At 46.0% G+C, this 15,453-nt stretch overlaps 1 protein-coding gene across 1 annotated transcript in view; it reads left to right on the forward strand.

The window, feature by feature from the left end:
* The first annotated feature begins 825 nt into the window (after nt 1-825).
* Nucleotides 826-15,453, forward strand: part of LOC149310311 (clusterin-like) — a 38,764-nt gene continuing 24,136 nt past the window's right edge. The window contains exon 1 of the mRNA XM_089528699.1: nt 826-918. The gene's annotated coding sequence lies outside the window, so the exon portion shown is untranslated. The remainder of the gene's footprint in view (nt 919-15,453) is intronic.

The following is a 15,453-nucleotide window of genomic DNA, read 5'->3' on the forward strand; positions in this document are numbered from 1 at the left end:
ATGCCTGGTCACACTGACACAACTCCAAATCCCAGAATTCCACAGCATGCATCCATTGCAGCTAAAGTGTTGTCAAAGTGCATTCATTCTGCAGTGTAGGGCTGCATCTGCACTGCAGAAATAATCCAGGTTGAAAGCACTTTAACTACCGTGGCTCAATGCGATGGCATATTGGGATTTGTAGTGTAGTGGGGCACCAGACCTCTCTGACAAAGAAGACTAAGGTCCAAAACACACTGCAGAAATGATCCAGTTTGAGACTGCTTTAACTGCCTTTTCTCAATGCTAGGGAATTCTGGGAACTGTAGTTTGGTGAAACATTTAGCTTTCTCTGTCAGAGATAGCTCAGGTGGCACAATAAAACTACAATTCCCAGAGTCCGCTAACCCTGACCCAGGGCAGCTAAAGTGGTCTCAAACCGGATTGTTTCTGCAGTTTGCTTTGGACTTAAGTCTCTCTCAGAACTACAATCCCCAGAATTTCATAGCATTGAGCCGTGGCAGTTAAATTGGTGTCAACCTGGATTATTTCAGCAGTGCAGATGCATACTGGGGCTGCATCCATACTGGAGAATTAACCTGGTTTGGCACCGCTTTAACTGCCCTGGCTCAAGGCTATGGAATTCTGGGAGTTGGAGTACGTTGTGGGGCGCTCTGGTGCCAAACCGGGTTAATTCTCCAGTGTGGATGCGGCCTCCTAGGTCTGTCTCTGAGTGCTGGACAGCGCCTCGGCTTTCCAGGCGACTGCGGTGCCAGGGCGCCCCCTGGAGGCCATTGCCGGTATTGCGTCCTTGGAGGAGGGAGGGGCGGGGAGGGGAGGGAGGGGCTGGCCTATAAAAGGGCCGGAGAGCAGCTGCGCCACTGGACTGTCCGGCCCAAGAGAGAGAGAGAGCAGCGCCGCTGAAGAGTCGCGAGGCAGGTCGGTCTTTTTGGGGAGGGGGCAGGTTGCCTTGCAATGTTGCCTTGCTTTGGATGTTGCATTTGGGGCCAGGATAAGGAGAGGGAGAGAATCCTGCAGTTGGAAGGGCCTCTTTTGCCATGCAGGAATACAGGGAGTCCTAGAGTCAGAAGGGATCCCCCAAGGGCCCTCCAGTCCAGCCCCATTATTCTGCCATGCAGGAAGACATAGGATCCCAGGGTTGGGAGAGACCCCAAGGAGGGCCCTGATCCAGCCCAGCCCCATCTTCTGCCATTCAGGAACACTAGTCAGAGCGTCCCTCTTGAGAGATGGCCCCCCAGCCTCTCTTTAAAGAAGGAGACGCCAGCAAAATCTTCCAGGACTGTCGAACAAGTTCCTCCTCCTGTTGAGTGGAGCCTTTGCCTCTCATTTGACTCCATGGTTCCATTGGCTGCTATTATTCTCTGGAGCAGCAGAAAACAAGCTTGCTCTCTTCAAATACCTAAAGAGAGAGGGCTCTCCTGTCACCTCTTCGCTTTCTCTTCTCCAGGCTGACCATTCCTCAGTCTCTTCTCATAGATGCCACCAGCCCTGTGGCATTTTGCAAACCTGGGCCCTGGGTCCTCCTAATCCTCCCCTTCCCCCTCCCTCCCCATTAAAAGAAGCAAACTGGGGGCGGGGGGGGTGTTTGTTCCCCCTTCCCCAGGACCTGTCTGTTGGGGGTGTCCAGGTGCCAGACTGGGGATAAGCACCAATTGTGGGGCTGAACACGAAGAGGGACTGGGGGAGATGCATCTGCACTGGCAGATAATGCAGTTTGACAGCACCAAAGGCTCCATCCTACAGAAATCCTGGGATTTGCAGTTTCCCTGAGGCACCCTTAAAAACCTTGCAAGACTACAGATCCCAGGATTCCTAATGGGACAGGGAGACAGGCCTTAAAAGTGGTGTCCAACTGCATTCTTCTTATGAGGGGTACTACAACTCCCAGGATGCTGGCTGGGGATTCTGGGAGTTGCAGCATCACTCTTTAAAACAAAGAACCCTTTGCATTTTCCTTTTTAAAAATATATACTTTTTTAATTAGCCAAAAGGCCATATTCCCAGTCCTCTTATCCAAATTCACACAACATACATATTCCAGTTTATATAACTTCAGCATCCAAAATCTGTGTATCAATAGACTTCCTCAGTTTACCTGACCTCACGACCTTTAGCTAGTTAACTAGTTAAGTCAAATTAGTCAAATTCTCATCTTATATCCTAAAACATTCAGTTCAAAGTCATGATCCTGTCCTTTTTTTCATACAAACCTATTTCAAATCATTGTAAGAGTTTCATTCTTTCTTGCTTTGCTACCGCCCTCTTTTTTTTGCCCAAATCTCTCACCAGAAGCCCTTCCTTCCTTCCTTCCTCCTCCACTTTTTCTGTGTTCTTGTGATTCGGCCAAGAGCTTCGTCTGTCCGTCTTCTGCATTTCAAAAAGTGTCACCAGACGGTCATTTTCTGTCATTAACCTTGATGCTGAGATCACTTACAACAAGATTCTCCACCATTTCTTTTCTCTCTGCGGAGGGAACAGATTCAACACATTGGACAGATACATTTTACGGTTTCACTTCATCCAATGCCAAGATTTTCTTGAACTGCAATAGGCATTGTCTTCCCAAAGGCTTTCAGCGTTGGGCCTCTCTCCGCCAAACCTGACGCCGGGATCCACGGTTCTCTTGGCGTTTCCAGCACTTTCTTGATTTCGTGCTGTAAATTCTTAGCAGTTTCAGCAAGAACTCTTTCCGCATCTTCTGAAAAACTGGGCCAAGCGGCTTCAAGCACAAAAGGGAGGCCAGGCTCTGCCCCACCTTCGGGTTTCTTTCATATGTTATACATAGGTATATACATGGCTTTGATTATTCACAGAGTCTCTGGGTCCTCCTCCAGTGCAACTCCATGGTCAGCGTTAACTCAAAGTTGCCCTGGAGGACCTAGAGATTATTCCTAGAGAGGACACTCTACTAGGCCTTTGTAGCTCCTCCATTGCAGTTCTATGGTCAGTGTCTGTTGGACGTTGACCACAGAGTTGTCCTGGAGGACCCAGAGATTCCTAGAAAGGTGTCCTCTCAGTTAAAAACTTGGTGTTTTTGTTATTTGCGGTTCTTCCACATTCGGGGGGGTCCTGTGCCCTTAACCCTCGCGAATGCAGAGGGACAAGTGTGTTTGTGTGTGTGTATAATATGTCATTAAAATAGAATATTATGTAATCTTATGTAAGCCAACATGGCATAAGGGTTTGAATGCCAGGTTCGAATCCCGGCTTGGCCATGGTGACCTGGGTGAGCCACACTCTCTCAGCCTCAAAGGATTGTAAGGGCAAATACCTCTCAGAAGAAGCTTGCTTTGAGTGCTGGACTAGGATTCTGCAGTCCAGGGTTCAAATCCCAACTTGGCCATGATGTCTACTGGTTGGCCCTGGGCAAGTCACACACTCTCAGCCTGAGGGGAAGTCATCAACAACAATGTATTTTGTCTATAGCCTATTTCCTTTCCTTCTGCATAAGGAACCCCAGGCTTTGCACAAAAGCAAAATGCATCGTCTCCATTGTTCGTGGATGTGATTTTGTTACTGATTTCGCATCAAGATGGTCAGATTAAAAGGCCTGGGTGCAAGCTGTACCTTTGGGGCAATTACTGCATTGTCTTCCTAGAGATATACATAAATCTAATAATATAATAATTGGTCCCTTCTGTAGACAATGGCCGGCTGGGTTGCAAGGAACGCTTGGCCTGGTCAGGCGTCCAGCCTTTTCCCTGCCTCCTAAGGTTCCCAGCAAGGCGTAGCGGTTTGAATGTTGGACTCTGGGACCAGGGTTCGAATCCTGGCTGGGGCATGGAAACCTACTAGGTGACCGTAGGTGCGTCACACTGTCTCAGCCTCAGAGGATATCAATGGCAAACCCCTCTAAAGAAACTTGCCAAGAAAACCCCATGATAGGGTTAATAATAATAATAATAATAATAATAATAATAATAAATGTTATTTATAGCCCTTCTCTCCCTATGGATTGAGGTGGGTTACAACAGACAAAAATAACAATAAAGTACAATATACATTTAAAACCCAAGTTTAAAAATAAGGGTTGCTTTAGGGTTGCCAGAAGTCGGAAAAGGTGGCACACAATAACAAAAAGCTGTGAAATACTTAATAATGCCATTATTATTATTAGTAGTAGTAGTAGTATTTCCATTATTATTACTTCCCAAAGTGGTTTGCAGATAAAATCATTTTTTAAAAAGTGGGTTTTTTTACAATCATTTTTAAAAAACAATTAAAACCATCCAACTCAAAACAGTATGAAATGACACAAACCTTTCAAAGCTAAAAACATAATTATAGGACACACACCTGGCTTAAAAGTTTTATTATAATAATAAGCACCCAATTTTTATTTAAATGTTGCATTTCCCTCCAGATTAGAGCAAAATAGCTTTAAAATGTAGAAAAGGGGGCAGCATTGAAACGGAACCAAAACCATCGGTTTCATTAAAAGCAATTTATGACATGCATTAAAAAAAACTATTAAAAACTATTTAAAAACAGTAACATTAAACATTAAAAATATGCAAAATTCTATTACATGACCTGTCTTTTGTTTATTCTGTGGAACAAAAAAGTCTTTGGCTGCATCTGCACTGCAGAGATAACCCACTTTGACACCACTTTAACTGCCAGGGCTCAGTGCTGTGGAATTCTGGGATCTGTAGTTTGTTGTGGCACCAAAGAGAAAGCTGAACATCTCACAGAAGTACAAATCCTGGAATCCGTGGCATTGGGGCGTGGCGGTTAAAGTGGTGCCAAACTGGATTATGATGGATGGAAGTGGTTTTAAAATGTCTATATTATACCCAGTCGACTGTCTTGTTATAAACTGCATGTATTTTATTGTTCTTTATTTTTTTACTATGCTGACTATTTGCTGTAATGAATGAAAAGTAATGGATGGTTATCTCTAGAATGCGAATGCAGCCTAAGAAGGCCCTGCGTTGCTGTTACAGACTTAAATGCTTCCAAATTAAAATTGGCCTTAATGTGGAAACTCTTGCAAGAAATGAATGTCCTCCAACATTTCAGAGGTGAAAAGCCAGGACAGACTTGGCCAGGCAATGTCAGTCTATGGTCAAAATGGCAAAAAGGTATTAATGAGGATGAAAAAGAAGGGCTAGGAGATGCTGCAGCAGTTTGCTTTTGCCTGAGTCTACTGGGAAAGGCAAGAGTCTGCCCTCTTCATAGAAACCTAGAGTTGGAAGAGACCCCAAGTCCACCCCATTTCTGTCATGCAGGAACTCTCAATCAAAGCACCCCCATTGAGAGATGGCCATCCAGCCTCTGCTTAAAGACCTCTAAGGTGTTGGAGCAATGGATTTGAAAAGAGACCAATTGAGACAAGGTACTATAAATAAGGCTTTATCTATAAATACTTAAAAGGGGTAACAAACAATATATGGAACAGAATTATACGAAACCCATATATACCAAGGGTAAAAAATAAACCATAGTAGTAATGGCAAACATAATAATAACAAATAGCAAATAATACGACCTACATAATATAAGGAAATGAGACAAGTATAATGCAACAGAAAAGAAGGCTGAGAACAGAGTGAGCAAAAGAGGGAGAGAGGAAGGCCCACTACAAAGCTAGCCTTATTAAGGCTCAGAGGTTGGTCAGAGCTATGCTTATACAGCTGGAGGTCATCTGTGTTCCCAGTAGCTCTCCATTAACCCTGTAATGGCTGTTAGCCCTATAACGGCTCAGGTGTAGAGCTTGTTACTATTCCAACACAAGGAAGGAGGCTCCACCACAATCTCCGAGGAAGGAGTGTGTTCCTCTGTCGGACAGCCCTTACTCTCAGGAAGTTCCTCCTAATGTTGAGCTGGAATCTCTTTTCCTGGAGCTTGCATCCATTCCTCTGGGTCTTAGGGGCTCTACAGAGGTGCAGTGAGATTTGAGTGTCCAAGCCCTCGCTGCGCCACTTGGGTGCCATCTTGACACGTTCCCATTTGCGAGGGATGCTGGGAGATGTAACCCAGCAACATCTGGAGGGCCCTAGCAATTGCCATCCCTGGAACAGCAGCTGGTAGAGAAAAAGGGAACATGTTTAGAGATTATGGGATTAAAACCTCTGCGTTCAGATTATGGGATTAAAGGGAGTTGAAAAACAGGTGGGAGGCTAAAGGATTCCTTCCCCCAACCCTCATCCTGGTTTCGGCTGGGAGCAGGGCCATGCCAGCCTTATCTCTGCTGCGTGCAAAACCCAAGTGTTTGCACACCATGCAGAACTATAAAATATAGGAACTCTCACGTGCAAATAAAACCCTTGTTCTCCAAGGGGCAAGAAATTTCATACACACACACACATAAACATTCAGTCATGATGCTCCCATCAGCATAATTAACTTATCTCTAACCTATTTCTTATCTGACATACATAACTTACCTTCATTATCTCCTTTTATAATAAACATAAAACAACAAAAACTAATAATCATACATACATAATCACACTGCTAAAACTTCCTCTCAGTTAGTTCTTATTTCTAAGTACTGTACACTGACTTTAATATTTTCATTATTTACACACACTCTCTTTCTCCATCTATATATTCAACAGTCCTGTCTCTCTTCTTGATCCTGTATATATAACCAAGTCATGGATGTTCTGGCTTGAGCTTCTTATTGATAAACCTATCTTTTATGCCATAACATTCCAAAATGGTGAAGGGTCTGGAAATCATGTTCTATGAAGAGCGACTTAGGGAACTGCTGCGGATGTTTAGCCTGGAGAAGAAAAGGTTAAGAGGTGATATGATAGCCCTGTTTAAATATTTGAAGGAGTGTCATATTGTGGAGGGAGCAATCTTGTTTTCTGCTGCTCCAGAGAATAAGGGACTGTGCAAGACGGGTGCGAAACTCTGCCCGTTTTTGCCTCAGAAGGAGTCTGTGGCAACCACATGCCATGGCCTCCGGAGGGACGAAAAAGAACCCACTTCTGGGCGGGGGTTTTTGCATCCCAGAAGGGGCAGCATAGGTGTGCTCACATGCCATGATGACGCCCCTTATGCATAGCACCATTTTCTGCTATGCAGGGAATCTCAGTCAAAACATACCCAACTGATGGCCATCCAGCCTCTGTTTAAAAGCCTCCAAAGAAGGAGAGTCCACCATTCTCCAAGGGAGCATCTTCCACTGCTGAACAGCTCTTACTGCCAGGAAGTTCCTCCTAATGTTGAGCTGGAATCTCTTTTCCTGGAGCTTGCATCCATTGTTCCGGGTCCTGTTCTCTGGAGCAGCAGAAAACAAGCTTGTTCCATCCTCAATGTGACATCCCTTTAAATGTTTAAACAGGGCTGTCATACCACCTCTTAACCTTTTCTTCTCCAGGCTAAACATCCCCAGCTCCCTAAGTCTCTCCTCATAGGGCTTTATGGTTTCCAGACCCTTCACCATTTTTGTCGCCCTCCTTTGGACACGCTCCAGTTTCTCAATGTCCTTTTTGAATTTTGATGGCGCCCAGAACTGGACACAGGATTATTCCAGGTGGGGCCTGACCAGAGCAGAATAGAGTGGGACTATTACTTCCCTCGATCTAGACACTATACTTCTATTGATGCAGCCTAGAACCGCATTGGCCTTTTTAGCTGCTGCACTGCAATGTTGTTGACTCATGTTCAACTTGTTGTCTGCTATGTCTCCTAGGTCCCTTTCACACGTCTAAGTCTCCTTAAGCCAGGAGTCCCCCTGATATCAGGTCACCCTGCATGTAAACACCACTCCGTTTACAGGCAGTCCTTGATGTTTAATGTCTTCACAACTGTTTTTGATTTTGCAGCCATCTGGAGCAACCTGTTCCTTAAATTGGGGGGCGTTGTGATCGCTCCCGATGGCTTTTGTTCTCTCTCTGAAATGCGATGACACCAGAGATAACTGCGCTTGAGCGTTCAAAGAGCAGGAGGGACTGCCGTGGCGCACTGGGGCGATCGTATCTCTTGGGCTTGCAAACATTCATGGCTGTGGTGGATGTGGTCGGCTGCCGTTTCCTGGAGCCCCACTCCATCATTGTCTTAATATTGCATCTGTCATAAGATGCAAAGCCTTCAAACCTTGGGGCTGTTGCAGAAAGCTCTGCAAAAATGACTCAGGTGTTGCTGGGCTTCTCTTCCACATGTCCATGAGAACTAGTGTCTTGCTTCATTTTTATTAATTGAAATGTGTTGTTGTTGTTGTTGTTGCATGCCTTCAAGTTGTTTCAGAATTATGGCAACCCTAAGGCAACCCGATCATGGGGTCTTTTTGGCAAGCTTTGCTCAGAGGAGGGTTGCCATTGCCTTCCCTTGAGGCTGAGAGAGTGTGACTTGCCCAATGTCACCCAGTGGGTTTCCACGGTCGAGATGGGAATCGAACCCTGTACTCAAACTCCAACGCTCAAACCACTACGCCACACTGGCACCATACTTGCTTCATTTTTTAACAAATTGAAACGTGCTATTATTGGAAAGCTATAGGTAGGATTTGCAAAAACTGGGCCGGTTTGCATGTGACTTGGGTCTCTTTGACGCTATGCAATTAATTTGAAAGAAAATGCTTTCAAAATAATTAGTTGAGGTTATTGCAGCATAGCTGCCATGGCTGCCCTCTTCAGAACCTTGGGATTGATTCTGAAAAAGGAAAAGGGAATCCTGGGATTTATAGTTTGGAGAAGAAGGACTAGAGCTTTCCGACATAGAATTCTAAAATAGCTCATGGAACAACAGATCCCAGGATAATAATAGTAACAACAACAACAACAATAATTTTATTTCTTACCCACCTCTCCTCATGGCTTGAGGCGGGTTACAACATAGTTAAAACACAATCATACGTAAAATACACATATTAACCTGTGCAATATTTATATTACAATATGTAGGATAATAATTAAATGCTACAGGAGGGAGTCATGGGACTTGTAGTGCTTTCAAACTGCTATTTTGTAGTGTGAGGGAGACTTGAAATGTTTAGCTTCCTTCTGTGCATCTGCACTATCCTTTTGTGTCAGTTCCATACCTCTCTAACTGCCATGACTCCCATCTTACGGACTCCTGGGATTTGTAGTTCTCGGCGGCATTCAGCACTGTCTTCCAGAGAGCTCTAGTGCTTTGCCAAACTGTAAATCCCACGATTGCAAAGGAGGTAGCCATGCTTGCTAAAGTGGGCTTGGAATGCTATGGGGATTTCCTGTGCAAAGGGATTGTGAGAACAAGGCTGACTTTTGGCCATTCAAGAGCTGTGACTTCCCTGCAAAGTAATGCAAAAACTTTGCTTGGTTTTGGGTTTCTTCTTCTTGACCAAGATCCATATATGCCACTTTAGCATATGTTTTGCAAACTCTGGCATGTTTGCCGGCTTAAGCATCTATTAAGTTGCTCACCATCCTTCCTAATGAGAGGGCACATGCCCATACTTGTCTGGGGAGCAAGAAAAGCTTGGATGCTTATGACTTTGGCACCACTGCTGCCAGCTTGGCACAGCAACTCTTGGGAGGCCAAGGCTCAGCAGGAACCGGGGAAGAAGAATGCCCTTGAGCATGTGCAGAGTGCTCCTGAGTGACAATGCACTAAAATGTAAAGTTGGCTTGAAGGGCTTTGAAATCAGAAGGATATGGCTTTGTGGCAGGACTGAGCTGGTAGCACAGGGATGCTTCATTTTAGTTGAAAGAGAGCCCTTCTGCCATGCAAGAAAACACCATCAAAGCCCCCCTGACAGATGGCCATCCAGCCTCTGTTTAAAACAACCCCAAAGAAGGAGACACCATCACCCTCCGAGGGAGCGTCTTCCACTGTCGAACAGCTCTTACTGTCAGTAACTTCTTCCTAATGGTGAGGTGGAATCTCTTTTCCTGTAGTTTGCATCCATTGCTTCATGTCCTCTTCTCTGGAGCAGCAGAAAACAAGCTTGCTCCATCCTCAAAGTGACACCCCTTCAATTACTTAAAAAAGGCTATCATATCACCTCTTAACCCTCTCTTCTCCAGGCTAAATATACACAGATCTTTATGTCATTCCCCATAGGGCATGGTTTCCGGACCCTTCACCATTTTGATTGCCTTCCTCTGGACATGTTCCAGTTTTTCAACATCTTTTTTTAATTGTGGTGCCCAGAACTAGACAAAGGATTATTCCAGGTGAGGCCTGACCAAAGTAGAATAGAGTGGCACTATTACTTCCCTTGATCTAGACACTATACATCTATTGATGCTTCCTAGAATCGCATTGGCCTTTTTAGCTGATGCATCATGCTATTGACTCGTGTTCAATCTGTGGTCTACTTGGACTCCTAGATCCCTAGGTGAGGTCTGATGAAAACAGAATAGAATATAACTTCCCTGAGTCTAGACATTGTATGTCTGTAGCCTAGAACTCCATTGGCTTTTTTTTAGCCAGTAGTGCGGGAGGCCTTTCTTTCATTTCCCCTTGCAACCCACATCTTAGGGGTAGCTATTGTACAAACTTTGCCATGTTTGCATCGTGTGCCTTGGCTTAAGCATATATTAAGTTGCTCACTATCCTTCATAAGGAGAGGGCACATGACCATACTTGTCCTTAAGATTTGTCCTTCATGTTAAGAGGTGCTATGATATACCTCTTAACCTTAGCAAGTATTTGAAGGGATGTCATATTGAGGATGGAGGAAGCTTGTTTTCTACTGCTCCAGAGAATAGGATAAATAACAATGGATGCAAATGACAGGAAAAGGGATTCCAGCTCAACATTAGGAGGAAGTTCCAGAGTCCAGACAGTAAGAGCTATATGACAATAAAAGAAACTCCCTTGGAGGGTGATTGAGTCTCCTCCTTTGGAGGTTTTTTGTGGGTTTTGGGGGCGTCTTTAACAGGCTGGATGGCCATCTGTTTGTGGTGCTTTGATTGTGAGTTCCTGCATGGCAGAAAGGGGACTGACTGGATCAAGGCCCTTGGGGTCTCTTCCAACTGTACGATTCTATGATCCAAGGGGTAGCTGCCTTTCTGAACTATTTCCAACATGGCAGGTAACTGGACTGGAGGACCTTTGTGGTTCCCTCCTACTCAAAGATTCTGTGCGATTTTGGGTGCTGTGTATTTTACCCATCCAGTAATGCAGACCTAACTGGCCAAAGCCAAATTACTATATATACTCGACTATAAGTTGACCTCATATATAAGTTGAGAACAGATTTTGGAGCCAAAAGTATGGCTTTTGATATGACCCGTGGATAAGCCAAGGGTAAAAATTAGGGACATGCAACAAAGGATCCAAATGATGAAGCAAAGGAAAACAATGCCAAAGAACCTACAGAATTCAAGCAGACATCACTGTACTCACACTAAAGGCTGGATGGATGAAAGAATAGAGGGGAATCAGTGCTCCCAGGGCAGATTAAACTTTTGTCTTTCACTGTATGTATGTATGTATGTTCATATGCAGTACTTATTGACCCATGGATAAGCTGACTCAGTTGTTTTGGGTCAGTTCTTTAAGCTAAATTCCTAGACTTGTATATGAGTATATACAGTAATTGACCAAGATGTCTTTAACCCCAGATAGCAGTTTATTGAGGTTTATTGGTCAATTGAGCATACTACGAAGCATCAACCGGGCAGGGCACTGGCGCAGGGGGTGCCTGGCATTTCAAGGCTGGCACAGTGAGAGTTTTTCGCAGGGACAGGAACAATTGCAGCCTCCCCCCTTCCTTCCTTGCCCGCCTGGTGCCTTATCTCCAGGACGCAGTTGAACCTCTTCCAAACTTTCTCTGCCTCTTTGTTTTCTCAGCAAAAGAGCAAGTTTCCAGCCTCCAGCTCCCTTTCTTCTCTGCTGCCTTGGGCCTCTGTTTAGTCCTCTGATGCCTTGTTGGGTTCAGAAAATAGACACCAAATAGACACTAAGAGATGTCAGCAACTTGGCCCACTTTCCACGGGTATTTTTTTCTTCCTTGAAAGGCTTGGAAACACCTGCCCTTGCGACCTCCGTAGTTGGACAAAGGGGCACTTTCATGGGTAAAGCTCTTCTCAAGCGGCTGGCAAATTGGGCTGGCATCTTCCCACAACCAGCTGGGAATTGTCTCTTGATGCGTCGTCGGCCCAGGATCAAAAAGGTGGAACCCAGCAGCCCTTGCAAAGTAGAAAGAGAAGGTGTAGCATTGTGGTTCTCCCCTTCACAAAGATGCTTTCCAAAAAAAAAGTAATAAAAAAGATCAGGGTGCATGTTTTCCAGTGCCAAGAAGCGTCAGCAAGGTGAAGCTGAAGGCTTTTCATGGCCGGCATCCATAGTTTTTTGTGGGTTTTTCAGGCTCTGTGGCCATGTTCTGGAAGAGTTTATTCCTGACATTTCACTGACATCTGTGTCTGGCATCTTCAGAGCAAGGCAATATCTGAAGATGCCATCCACAGATGCTGGCGAAACGTCAGGAATAAAGTCTTCTAGAACATGACCACATAGCCCCAAAAAACCCACAAAAAATCTATAATGTCAGCAAGGTTCCCATACCTTCAAACTATCCCCATTTAGCTGAGGCAGCCCTGATTAATCCTCTTTGATCTCCCTTTCATCAGCTGCTTTTAAAATGTCCTAGGTTCCAAACAGACAGGCCAAAATAAAGCTGCTTTGGGTCACTTTGGAGGTATGCTGTTTAAATGACACATGCATCTTAAGAGGCCAGAAGCTGCGCCAAAGTTGCGCTCTAGTCCTTAGGCCTGGAGTAGGGCTTTGGCGCGGCTTTCGGCCTCTTTAAACAGCATACCTCCAAAGTGACCCAAAGCAGCTTTATTTTGGCCTGTCTGTTCAGGCCCCTAGTTTCCTTTCTCCTCTTTCCAGTTTCCCCCTTGTCCTCAGCTTACTTCCATTTCTGCAAACTGAGTTCAAATTGCAAAAGTAGTTTGCATTGCACCCACTTAACTTGGGGAAGAGAGGAAGGTATCTAGTCATCCCTTCCCAGTCATCTCAAGCAAAAGCAAAGTGCTGCAGCCAATCCTGGCCTGTGTCTTTTTCTTTGCTCATCTTGATCCCACTCTTACGATGCTTGGCCACAGCTGTTCTGTTTTTCCTCTGTGAACTGTTGGAGAGTATGAGTTTCTGCCCCTTGCAAATAGCCTTTGGGGCCCTGGTACAGAAATACTCTTACTGAGGCTGCATCCGCACTGGAGACATAACCTGGTTTGGCAGAGCGGAGCTGGGGCCCCACAACAAACTCCAACTCCCAGAATTCCATAGCCTTGAGCCAGGGCAGTTAAAGCAGTGCCAAACCGGGTTATGTCTCCAGTGCGGATGCAGCCTCAGTGAGCTTTGTATGTCTGGAATATTAGAGGAAGATCCCCAGGTCTCCTTGAAGACACCCAATTTCAATGGATTTTGGAAGCGAAGCGGGCTGAGGGCAGGTTTCTACTTGGATGGGGGCCACCAGGAGAGAAAGCAAAGGTATCTCCAGATAAGTCTAGGAAGAGGATCCTACCTGAAACCCCGTAATTCTGGGCTGGATGGACCAATGGCCTCTGAGTCAATTTCCCATCTTCCTGTGACAATGGACCTATAAAGTCTATGGACTTTATCACACAGAGGAAAATTAGAAATTAAATGGGGTTTAGCCTGTGAAAAATCGCACAATTACTTCTACACTGCAATTAAGATTTTCAGACACAGGCAATAAACAGCAAGAAAGCATTTTGGGGATTTCCCCCACAAATGATTTGTTGCTGTTTATTGCCTGGTTATTCACAGGTTAATGGCACTATAACCGCTTTTCAACATGACATTGTGTGAAAACCTTTATCGCAATTGCGTGACATTTCCAGGATAACGGCTGCTTGATCGCGATGTTGTGTGAAAAACCTTAGTCGCGGGTGCATGATTTTCACGGGATAATCCCAGTTTATACTTCCAATTGTCCCTGTATGATATAAAATCCTCTTTCTGTGTGTATTGTGTGCCTTCAAGTCGTTTCCAACTTCTGGTGATCCTAAGGCAAACCTATTACTGTATATGGCAGGATTCTGGGCAAGATTTGTTCAGAGGAGGTTAGCCATTACCTTCCCCTGAGGCTGAGAGAGTGTGACTGGCCTCCCAGTGGGTTTCATGGCCAAGCTGGGAATCGAACCCTTGTCTTCGGAGTTGTAGTCCAACGATATAAAGAGAGGTGTCTTCCTTTGTTGCTAATAGTAGAACCCAGTAGGGTCATCCTCTAATCTGGGATGGATGGATGGAGGTAGGGTTGCCATAACTGAGGAGCTCCGAACCGGGACAAATGTAGGACAAGGCTTAAAAATGTAGGACTTTTTTTAAGGTCCTACATTTTAAAACCTTGTCCTCCTCCTCCTCCCCGGCTTGGGAGGAAGCCTCGGCCTCCTCTCAGGCCGGGAAGGATGCAAGGGCTGCTCCTCATCGCGGCGATCACCGCGGTGGGAAGCAGCCTCCTCCCGGCCCCCACTCCCTTTCCCAGCCTCGGTAGAGGCTTGGGCCTCCATAGGGGCCGGGAAGGAGGGAGGAGAGTGCCCGCGATCGGCGCGATAGCGGGCGGCCCCCACTCCCTTTCCCGGCCTCTGTGGAGGCTTGGGCCTCCATAGGGGCCGGGAAGGAGGGAGGAGAGCGCCCGCAATCGGCGCGATCGCCGCGATCGCGGGCAGCCCCCACTCCCTTTCCCGGCCTCTGTGGAGGCCCAAGCCTCCACAGAGGCCGGGAAGGAGGGAGCAGAGCCAGGCCGCCTCCCTCGCCGGCGGAGGAGGCCAAGCAGGGAACGGAGGCGAGGCTCCTTTCCCTGCCTGGTGTCCGTCGCCTGGGTGGTGTGTGTCCCGGGGGCGGGGCCAAACCGGGGTGGGACCGTGCAGACCTGCCCCAAACCGGGAAAGTCCCGCCCCCTGGCGGGATATGGCAAGCCTAGATGGAGGGGATTTAGGACAGAGGGTTGCAACTCACAAAAACATCCCAGTGGGCTGACTTCAGATTAACTGTGTCTCTTAACTGGCATCCTTGCAAAAGACCCACCGTCTGCATAGTTTTGAACATCTGTCGTTGTCTCTCTCCAAAAAAAGGTTGGCTCATAGGTTGAGCCTGGATGCGTGAACATCCCTGGGTGTGCGCACATGTGTAGGATTGTGTCGCTAAGGCAACCAATGAAGTTTGTGGTTTAGTCTGGATGGTGTGAATGTGTGAGAGCAAGGTGTGAATCAGGATTTGCAAGTATAGGAGCAGGTTTTGCATGATACCAAGCCAGAGATTTGAGAGCAAGAGGATGTTTGGTGAGGCATAAAATGGGTTGGAATTTGCAGCAGGAGAGTGTTTTTATGTGGCTTTTATCGGTGTTGTTATCTGTTCTGTGTTATTAAATTGGTCTCTTTGTTTATGCTACCCTGTTGTGTGGCTGTAGGTCGTTTCCAATTTATGGTGACCCTAAAGAGAACCTATCTCAGGATTTTCCTTACAAGATTGGCTCAGAGGGAGTTTGCCATGGCCATCCTCCAAGGCTGAGAGAGTGTGACTTGCCCAAGGTTACCCAGTGAG

The sequence above is a fragment of the Sceloporus occidentalis genome, unplaced genomic scaffold (assembly GCF_023333645.1).
Source record: "Sceloporus occidentalis isolate IW3139 unplaced genomic scaffold, rSceOcc1.0.p SCAF_6, whole genome shotgun sequence".
Classification (NCBI taxonomy): Eukaryota; Metazoa; Chordata; class Lepidosauria; order Squamata; family Phrynosomatidae; genus Sceloporus; species Sceloporus occidentalis.